The 10,577-nt window shown below is 41.8% G+C and overlaps 1 long non-coding RNA gene across 1 annotated transcript in view; it reads left to right on the top strand.

The window, feature by feature from the left end:
- LOC144761645 (uncharacterized) overlaps positions 1-10,577 on the top strand; it is a 281,288-nt gene that overhangs the window by 89,080 nt on the left and 181,631 nt on the right. The window lies entirely within an intron of this gene.

Below are 10,577 nucleotides of genomic sequence, written 5' to 3'. Positions count from 1 at the left end.
ACATCCATCATTCATGCAACATTTTCATTAATACATCCATCTACCATTTATTATACTAACAATACATCCATCCACACTTTCAGTTTCCCATCCATACATCCATCTTTACACATACACACTTCTATCCATCCACTCATCATTTGTCCAACAGCATTTTCACCGATCCATCAATCATTCGTCCATGCAACATTTTTCACATCTATCTTAAAAATTAATTCCCCAATCTATACACACAACGCATCCATCCAGCCACACAATACTTATCCACCTACATTTTCGCTCATACATCATACATCCATGCAACATCTTAACTATCCATCCTTCCATCCATCCATCCTACATGCTTCATCCATTCAATGTTTCATCTATACATCAATACACACACACTTTCATCCATCCACCTATCATTCATCACACCACCTTTTCACACCTCCATACATCAATCATCCATTCAACATTTTATACATCCATACATCCAACTTTTATTACATCCGTCCTTCTTCCGTCCACCCTTTCATCATTCCACACATCCTTTCAGCCATTCACTCTTTCAACAATACATCCTGCATCCAACAACACTTTCATCCTTCCATCCATACATCCATCCTTTACACATCCACACACCTTTTCACACATCCATCATTCATCCATGCGACATTTTATACATCAATCTTCAAATTATTCGAAAGTTATGGGATTGTTCAAACTAGTAAAGTCACTATGCAATATAGTTCCTATGCATAGTTCTGTGGCATCCTAAAATGCCTTATTGATGTTTTACAACAAAACGTGAAATCACTTTCTAAGACCTTGACTTCATTGTATATGTTGTTTAAAGAAGTTTCTAAGCAACTGCCTGCATCCATCTAACAGTGCCTTGTCCAAAATATATTTTCATAAGTTGAAAAAAAGGACACAATACTTTACTGTAAATGGAAGTAAAAAAAACAAATATTCAAATTAGGGTTCATAAAAAAAGAAACAGTATTTATTAAATTTTATTTTGCTTTCATACAATAATAGTCAATATATTTACTTAAATAACATTTTCAAACAGTATCTTCTCTGTGCATTATTAGTTACAAAATTCATAAAATATGTTACTGTGCAAATTTAGTTGAAAGAAACGATAACAAATGCACTCATTCTATGTTCTATAGAAAATTAAGGAAAATGCACAAAATGTTACTGTGCACAATATTCTTTTTTTTAAGAAGCTGGAACATGCAATCATTCTATGTTCTGTAGCAAATTCATCTGTCTTATTCCTTTTTAAAGAATGGGAAAATAAAAACATATCCCACATTCATTACAACTGCTACTCACGTGATAATGCTCATACGCCCACACTTACATCCAGCCACCATTCATTCATCCCACCACCTTTTCATACATCATTCATCCATGCAATATTTTATCCAACCATACATCCAGCCACGTTTTAATCAATTCATCCACCCTATTATGCTACAAGACATCCTTTCATCCACACTTTCATTCATCCATCCACACTTGCATCTTTCCATCCATACTTTCTCAGCCACACTTCAATACATCCAACAATCATACAGCCACCTACAATTTCACACATACATTCATCATTCATGCAACATTTTTATTAATACATCAATCTAACATTTCATTCTAATAACAATAGATTCACACCCTTTCAGCTTTACATCCATACATCCATCCTTGAAACATCCACCCTCCCATCCATCCACTCATCATTCGGCCACCCACCTTTTCAACAATACATCATTCATCCATGCAACAGATTCAACATCCATCTGGAAATTTCAGTCTCCAATGTATATACACATCAACGCATCCAGCCAGCAACACATCATTTAGCATCCTACATTTTCACACATACATCATACATACATGCAACATTTTAACTATTCATAGTTTCACTCTACCATCCATCCTACGTTTCATCTATACATCCATCCACCCACACTTTCATCCACCCACCCATCATTCATCACAACACATTTTCATACATCAATACATCATTCATCCATGCAACATTTTATACATCCATACATCCACCTTTTCTTACATCCGTCCTTCCAACAACCCTTTTATACTTCCATGCATCCTTTCATACACACTTTTATTCATCCATCCTTCATCCAGCCACACTTCCACATTTCCATACATCCATCCTTTACTCAACCACCCTTCAATCCATACACCCATCATACAGCCACATAAAATTCAACACATCCATCCATCACATTCATCTACCATTTCATTCTACTAACAATACATCCATCCACACTTTCAGCTTTGCATCCATACATCATTTACACATCCACACTTCTATCCATTCACTCATCATTTGTCCAACAACTTTCTCAACTATCAATCATTCATCCATGCAACATTTTCAACATTCATCTTAAAATTTCATTCCACAATCTATACACACATCAACACATCCATCCAGCCACACATTATTTATCCACCTAGCTTTTCACACATGCATCATACATCCATGCAACTTTAACTATCCATCCTTTCATTCTTCCACCCATCCTCCATACATCCATCATTTCATCTATACATCAATTCACCCACACTTTCATCCATCCACCCATCATTCATCACACCACCTTTTCACACATCCATACATCATTCATCCATGCAACATTTTATACATCCATACAACTACATTCTCTTTTATCCGTCCTTCCGTCCAACATTTCATCCATTCACACTTTCAACAATCCATCCTGCATCCATCCACACTTTCATCCTTCCATACATCCATCCATCCTTTACACATCCACACACCTTTTCACACATACATTATTCATCCATGCAACATTTTATACATCAATCTTCGGATTCTTCAGAAGTTATGGTTTTTACAAACTAGTAACGTCACTGTGCAATATTGTACTTATGCATGGTTCGGTGTGACATCCTCAAGTGCCTTATTGATGTTATCCAACAATACATGCAATCGCATTCTAAGACCTTCACATCATTGTATATGTTGTTTAAAGAAGTTTCAAAGCAGCTGCCTGCATCCATCTAAAAGTGGCTTGTACAAGATATATTTCCATAAGTTGAAAAAAAGTACACAAAACTTTACTGTAAATGGAACTAAAAAAACATAACTAAATTACGTTTCATACAAAATGTAAAAGTATTTTCAGTACAGTTTAATTTGCTTACATACAATAATAAATATGTTTACTTAAATAAAAAAGTTAAACCTTATCTTGTCTTTGCATTATTATTTACAAACAACATAAATGTTACTATGCAAATATAATTTAACAAAGTACAACAAATGCACTCATTCTATGTTCTATAGCAGAGTGGAGCTTCAGAGTGGAGCTTCAGAGTGGAGCTTCAGAGTGCAGAGTGTCAAAAGCAATGCCAATAGCTCTAACTTAAACAAAGGCAAAACCATTGCATTGTAAATGCTTGTTATGTATTTTTGTTCACGCTTCTTTTATCCTTGCATTCCCGACAAGACTTTATAATCCTTGAAGTACTATTTCGGATTAATCTGCTAGGAAGAGCTTATCTACTTCTTTCTCAATAGGCTTTCTGGGTGTTCATAAACAGTTCAAGAGTTCTGAGATTTGCTTTCCAATCAGGTCAGGATTGTAGGAGAGTGATTTTCCGAAACCTAATAAACCTTCGAAAAACAAATTGCTGCTGACGGGCGTATTGTCAGTGAAGCCCTCCTAGATTTGAGATAATTTATTTAAAACTTCCATAACCTGTAATTAGCCAGGCAATTCTTGGAAATTGTCTTCAGTGGAGTTACAGAGAAATCAGAGACGTCAGAGTCGAGCATTGCTGCCATCTGTCTGTAACAGCACCAGGGATTATTAGACGGTAATAATAACAATAATAGTAGTAATTTAGAGTCAATTGGTAAAAGTTGATAAAAACCATTACAATAATAAATACACATTTATAAAATATAAAATTAACAGTGCGTCAATGAGTACACAATTAAATATTGGTGAGACTCTGTAACTGAGCATAATACAAACAGCGCCGGGTGTGTGCAAGTCTGCAGATGTAAACTGCTCTGTTCTTTATGAGATCAGTTCCGGTGTTTGCAAAGAGGCAGTGATGTTACTTTAAATGGTCCGTTTTAAAATGTGTGCAAAGCGTGAATAATGTGTCCAGCAGCTGCTAGTACAGCTAATAGTACATGATTTTGGGCAGATAAGGCCCGTGCTGCATAGTCCATGAATGTCACCAATTCACAATAGAGTGTTTGTACCGTTCGGGGATTGGATTACAGCTTCTCTGCATGTTCCTATTTGCAGAGAGTTAAAGGTCCTTCATAGCCATATCTTTCGGCCATATACACAAGATGTGTAGAACTGTTTAATTGTTGTGTCCATAAAGTCTACAATTTAGAGTGCTTCGGGTTTGTTACTAATAGGGTGTGAACTTTTTAATTGGGAAGGCTCCCAGTCTGTACCAAAGGGATTTGTATTCGCTTTATGATGACACAGTGATTTTTAGCTATTTTTGTTGAGTTGGTTAATTGCAATAGTTTATCATCATCCAGGGTTTGCCCTTTTTTGCTCTTTGATCTCTGTCTTCCAAGAATAAGTCTTTTTGCTGCTTGTTTTTCTAACGTTGGATGGGGGACTGCAAGTCTTCGACATTAAGAGTAGACAAATATTCTCTCAGGTAAGCTGTCCATGGGTTATGTTCTTTCTCGACGACTATTTCTGCCCATAGCAACTGGCCCAAGGAGTTTTCCCTCAGTTTATTGCAAATGTTGATGAAGGCTCCTTTATGGGCTAAGTCCTTCTTTACGAGTCCGATAGAGCGCAAATTTTGTTCTTCCATTTGTACAGGAGCATTATAATCATGGGTAGTCTACAACTGCATATATTCATTTATTGCATTAACTTAAAACTTAGAATGTGAACCGTAATACCATGAAAAGTGACGTGTTAAGGATATTTTCGATGTAAACGTGAAAAAATTAACGCTGCAACTACGTGTGTTTAGCTGAAAACATTAACATGCAGAAATCATACAAGTCGCTGACAGATACTCACACAATTGATGTGCTTACATAACATGTTAATTTAGAGATGCTTAGTAAATGATGTTCATTTTATATGTGTAATTCCATGAGGCGTGTACCGTTCCTTATGTTGCCTGATTTCTGTAGGCCTGAATTGTATTTTTCCCCTGGAAGCTCTCACATTAGATTTATTAGTGAATTTCAGGTGCCTGTTGGATTTGTTCTTTTTCACGTTTCTGCTGCAGGTAGAGAATTCATCCTTGTTAGCTAGAATAATGTCTTTGTTTTAGGAGTTAAGCTTTGACAAGAGAAGATACAGTGAATGTTGATACCGATAATAAAGAACTGTTGTGCTCTCTCATTGGAGTAAGCCTGATATCAAGGTCATCTCGCCAAGGCTTGGGAGCATCGCTGCCGTGTGAAAAACTACCTACTAGGAGGTGGCTTGACTGGATAGTGTGATGCTGCAATGCATCTTGGGATACAACCTACAAAAGTGAAGTATTGAAGTAACGGACAATGACCAGGTACTTCTGCCTTGCCTTGAGAGAGAGAGCATCTTAGAACGAGCTCTGTAGCTTTATGCTACTTGACCTCACTGATGTGAAGAGACTTCTTAGGAACTCTTCACAGGCTGACACCTTAGCGAACCTTGCCTTGGGAAATGCTAAGAAGGGATTTCAAGTTAGTTATAGTGTAGGTACAGGCTAATGCTTTATACATACGAACCTCCAATGAAGGGGAATATTGACGTGTGTGCAGTTATTTTCTGTGTTCTGGTCCTTGAACTTATTATTCTGTGCATGCTGCACCACCTTAACTTCACCTGTATGTTTGGCTTTGTATTAGTTCCAGTGTATTTCTACATCCTAATTTTGAGGTGTTTGTATGTCCAACTGTTCTCCCTAATTTTGAGGTGTTTGTATGTCTAACTGTTCTTGGCTTTGTAATGAACTAACTAAACCTAATTGGGAGACTGAGATTCTTCTGAGTCATAGTTCATTGGAACCGTAATGATTGAATAACTATTGATTTCTCTCTCCTCCACATTTTTATGCTGATAAAAAGAGCCATTGACCAGGGGTTCCAGATCTGATCTAGAATGTGGGACCCAGCTCCTTCAAGTCCAAAGACTAAACAGAGCTGTGCTTGTGGTGTGTTTCGCTAGAGATAACAAATATCCCCCTTTATATTTTACAATGAAAAAAAAAGTCCAAATAGTGTCTCTTCCTCTCAGAGAATCATACTCCTAACGTATTGTTGGTTGAATTTTACTGCAAATGACATTAAGGATTGGTTCTAAGGAGAGAGCGTTCATTTAATTGTATGACTTAAAAGTAAACAGTAATGACCTTCCTGTGGCTTTTATAGAGTCCATATCTGGAATGAAATTGTATTTTGTATGAAAAATGTCATAAAACTTTATCCGGGTGAAAAAAACATCAAAGTACGCAAAATATCAAGTATGTATACTAATAATACAATAAAAATGATAATTTCTACTGGGTATAATTTGTCAGGTTTCAGGAAACCCCACGGAGTACTCCTCAGAATCCAGGCGATGCAAAAAGATGTCCACCTCTTGCCATCCCAAACTCAGACAATAAACACAGAGTATTAGGGCGATCAAGCAAGGGAAGGGTATCGGAAAGGAGCAGCAGGAAAGAGGATACCTGTAGAAGAGAAAGAAGACCATGAGAAAACAAGCAGCAACACCTACACTCATATGATCTCACTACAACTAATTTGTACCTGAATCATTCAGCTGTGTAAGTGCATCACCACTCTAATCATAACTGGGACCCTCAATCCTCTTAGCGTACTCCTACAGCAATAAAAGACAAAATTACAATTGTTCCTTTTCTCCTAAAACCTCATATCTCCCATAATCAACCAACATTCAAACGTACCTCCATGTAAAGTAAAAATATCCCAAAAAGAACAGGAGCCAATCCAAAATATAAAAGGTAGGAACAAGGAGCAGGTACACCATAGGCTCATCTTATTACTCCATAGATCAGGATAGCGATTTAATGTCATCAAAACTCCATAGAGTACCCAAAGTCAAAAGGAATCGACGAGCATACAAAAAGAAAGGGTTCCGAGATAATCCAGACTAGTCAGTTAGAGAGTATCCAATCTCTTGCGCTTCACTGACTAGCAAAATAGAGAATAAACAGTAGGCACCTTTTTGTAAAATACTGAATTCGACTTCCTACCTGGAAGTATGCTGTTCATTCAGTCCAAAAGATGCTGTAGAGGTGCTCAATCAAAGTAACACCGAAGAGGTAATCCATTTTACCACTAATGCCGGGTACTGTCCAACCCCCAGAGAATATCCGAGGACCCCTCTGGTTATTCAGTGGGGAAGCTATCCAGAACACACACAACTCCGGAACTCTGCGAGGCGGCTGCCGAAGGAAACACAGCACCCCTGCAGTCCGGCTGAATCAAGAAAATGCTGTGATTTAAAGAGTGGTTTGACTGTTTGTCAACCGCTCAATCATCTGTCTCTTTCTCCTTCTGAAGAGAACGAGGAAGAGTGCAGCAGACACTCTGTACTCGGGTTCATTTGCCAGAACCCACAAGGAACTCCGAAAACCGCAGACAAAGAAACACCCGCCAAGCGGGTGTAGCGCGGCGGGGCCCATGGTATAAGGGCCGCAATGGCACTAGGAATAAAATGCGACACACACACCACAGTTACTATCTGGCGGGAAGGCCCTGAGCGGTCTCTCACCGTTTATTTATCCCCTTGGGTCGAGCCCGCCCGAGGGGTATATGCAAGTGAGTGCAGTTGCAACAATGTAGTGGAGAGCCCCACTGGCTCTCTACATCCCTCCTTTCTTTTAGTGACAGGCCACCATATTCATGAGGATGTGCACACAAAGTCTCTCAGTCTCTGGCTAGGGGCAGGGTTCGGCCAGAGATCATACCTCTGGCTCTGGGAGCTGGAATTAACGACTGCCTCTGTCTGAGCGTTCGGTGGTGAAACAGTCTCTGCTTCTTGGCGGACCCTTCAGGCATCTGGGACAGTCGCCGTCCTCTCGGTTTGCGTTCCTCTCGGTGGGAAAATCAGCAACACTGGTGAGCTGGTTGGAGTGAGACCTGAGGTATCTTCCAGTCCCTCCGACTCTTTGTTGCCAGCGTCTAACTCTTGAGCCTTTTTGAAACTGGGCACGTTTCTTGTGACCAACTGTGATCCTCGCTGGGCGGTGACAATGGTCCCTTGTACTTTCACAACAGTACACCTTTCTGGCTCATAGGGGGTCCTGAATTTTCAGACGGGGTACCTCTCCTTGACCATGGCATGGTCCCCCACCTCCAACTGCAGTTCTGTGGGCTGTACTCGCCTTTTTATTTGTTGCTGTTGTTCTCGCTTGGACGGCTTCATTGTCCCGTTCCGGGGTTTCCATGTTGGGTCAGTCCGGATGCTGTCCCTTGGAGGCCTTTTTAGGAGCATGTGAGCTGTTGGGTCAGTCCGGATGCTGTCCCTTGGAGGCCTTTTTAGGAGCATGTGAGCTGGATCACACTTGGTCGTGCTGTGTGGCGTCTGCCTGTAGGCGTCAAGGAACTGGTCGAGTGCAGATTTCACATCTGCCCCTTGATCAGCGGCAATGCGCAGAGCCCGGTTAAGTGTCCGCAAAAGACGTTCCACCTCCCCATTGGCTTGCGCCCACAGAGGGGTGATCTTCCTGTGGCAAATCGCCTTCCTCTCCAAGTATACCTGGAACTCACAGGCCTGGAACGGAGGTCTATTGTCTGAGCGGATCTTATCGGGTAGCCCCATGAGCGTGAATGTCGTCTCAAGGACTCTTCGTACATGCAAGATCGCTCTGGACGTCACCATCTCCACGATCGGGAACTTTCAGAAGGAGTCAACCAGCACTAGCATGGTGCGACCATCCAGGAAACTCCCGAAGTCAAGAAGGACCTTGGCCCATGGAAGTTCGCTGGGCTCTTCCGTGATTACTGGCGCCGGGTCTCCACCAGTGATGGTGCAAGTGTGGCATTGTCTCACCATGTCCTCCACCACGGCATCCATGGCTGGGAACCACACCGTGTTCCGCATTCTGGCTTTTGTCTTCGCCATTTCTTGGTGGCCAACGTGTGCTAGCTGGTGGATCCGGTGTTGTCTCTTTAGGATTATGATGATGTGTCCCCTCAGAACAACTCCCCGTTCTCCCACACTTAGTTCATGGTAAACCTGCCAGATCTGTTGCCAAGCGTGGCCGTCCTCGGCTCGGAGTGCCTGAGCTCTGTCCAGGAAGTGTGCTACCTGTTGCTCAGCATGGTGGATTTCACTCTGGTCAGTATTTCGTCTTCCTCTGTTACTTGGCCGATCTCCTCTAGCGTTATGGCGGTGGGGCATGCCTCCTGCAAGACCACTTTAACAAATGTTTCGGAGTATGCTACATCCATTGGTTGGTTTCTGGGGACCAGGGACTCAAGGTGTCTCGAGAGGTAGTCCGCCCGATTGTGTGCACCAGGACGGAAGACAACCTTGAAATTGTATGCCTGTAGCTGTATGGCCCATCTCTCCATTCTCGGAGGGGCCAGTCTTGATTACCCTGCGAATAGTGGGAGCAGGGGCTTGCGGTCGGTTATCACTTGAAACTCTTGTCCGTACAAGTACAGGTGAAAATGCTGGCATGACCATTTTATTGCCAGTGTCTCCCTTTTGATTTGTGCGTACCTTGTCTCAGTGTCCGATAGTGCCCTGCTGGCGTACACCACTAGCCTCCAGGTCTCTTGATTATGTTCATGAAGGAGGACTGCTCCAGGGCCTACTGGGCTGGCATCGATGACCAGCTCAGTGCGCTGCCCTAGGTGGAAGTAGGCCATCATCGTCTTGTCCATGGTTGTATTTCAATACAACACGGTTGTTACACCGCACTACCATTACAACGCGGGCTTTACAACGCAAGTCGTTACCTCGACTTGCGCTGTAGGGTGCTGTACTTAGGAATAGTAACATTTACTATTCCAACACCAGCCTACGTACAGTAGGGAAGGTGTTGGAATAGTAAATCTACTATTCCTTAGCCTAGAGCGCCCTCCAGCGCAAGTCGTGGTAACGACTTGCGTTGTATTGCCCGCATTGTAATGGTAGCGCGGTGTAACAACCGCGTCGTAATGGATGTTCCCCCTTGTCCATGAGCGCAGCCTTGATGTTGTTGAATACAGTGTCCATTCCCACTTGTGGTCACTGTTGGTGAGGGTGCAAAGTGGTTCTAACCGAGAGGCCAGATTCGGAATAAATCTTCCAAAGTAAGTGGCCATGCCGAGGAAACTGTGAACCTCTGTGGGAGTCTTTGGAGTGCTGGCTGCTCGTATGGCTGCAACCTTCCTGTTGTGATTCACCTGCAGTCCTTCCCTAGTGAAAACGTACCCGAAGAAGTCAATGGACTCCTGGTAGAAAGAACACTTCGCTTTGTGCAGGTTCAGTCCGCAATCTTCAAGTCGCTGGAGGGTGGCCCAGAGGTGAGTGTGGTGTTCTTACAGGGTGTTCGAGAACACCAGGATGTCATCGCTCAGGTTGATGACACCC

Source organism: Lissotriton helveticus, chromosome 6, assembly GCF_964261635.1.
Source record: "Lissotriton helveticus chromosome 6, aLisHel1.1, whole genome shotgun sequence".
Classification (NCBI taxonomy): Eukaryota; Metazoa; Chordata; class Amphibia; order Caudata; family Salamandridae; genus Lissotriton; species Lissotriton helveticus.
The sequence above is the reverse complement of the archived record's forward strand: the minus strand, read 5'-3'. Positions and strand labels throughout refer to the sequence as shown.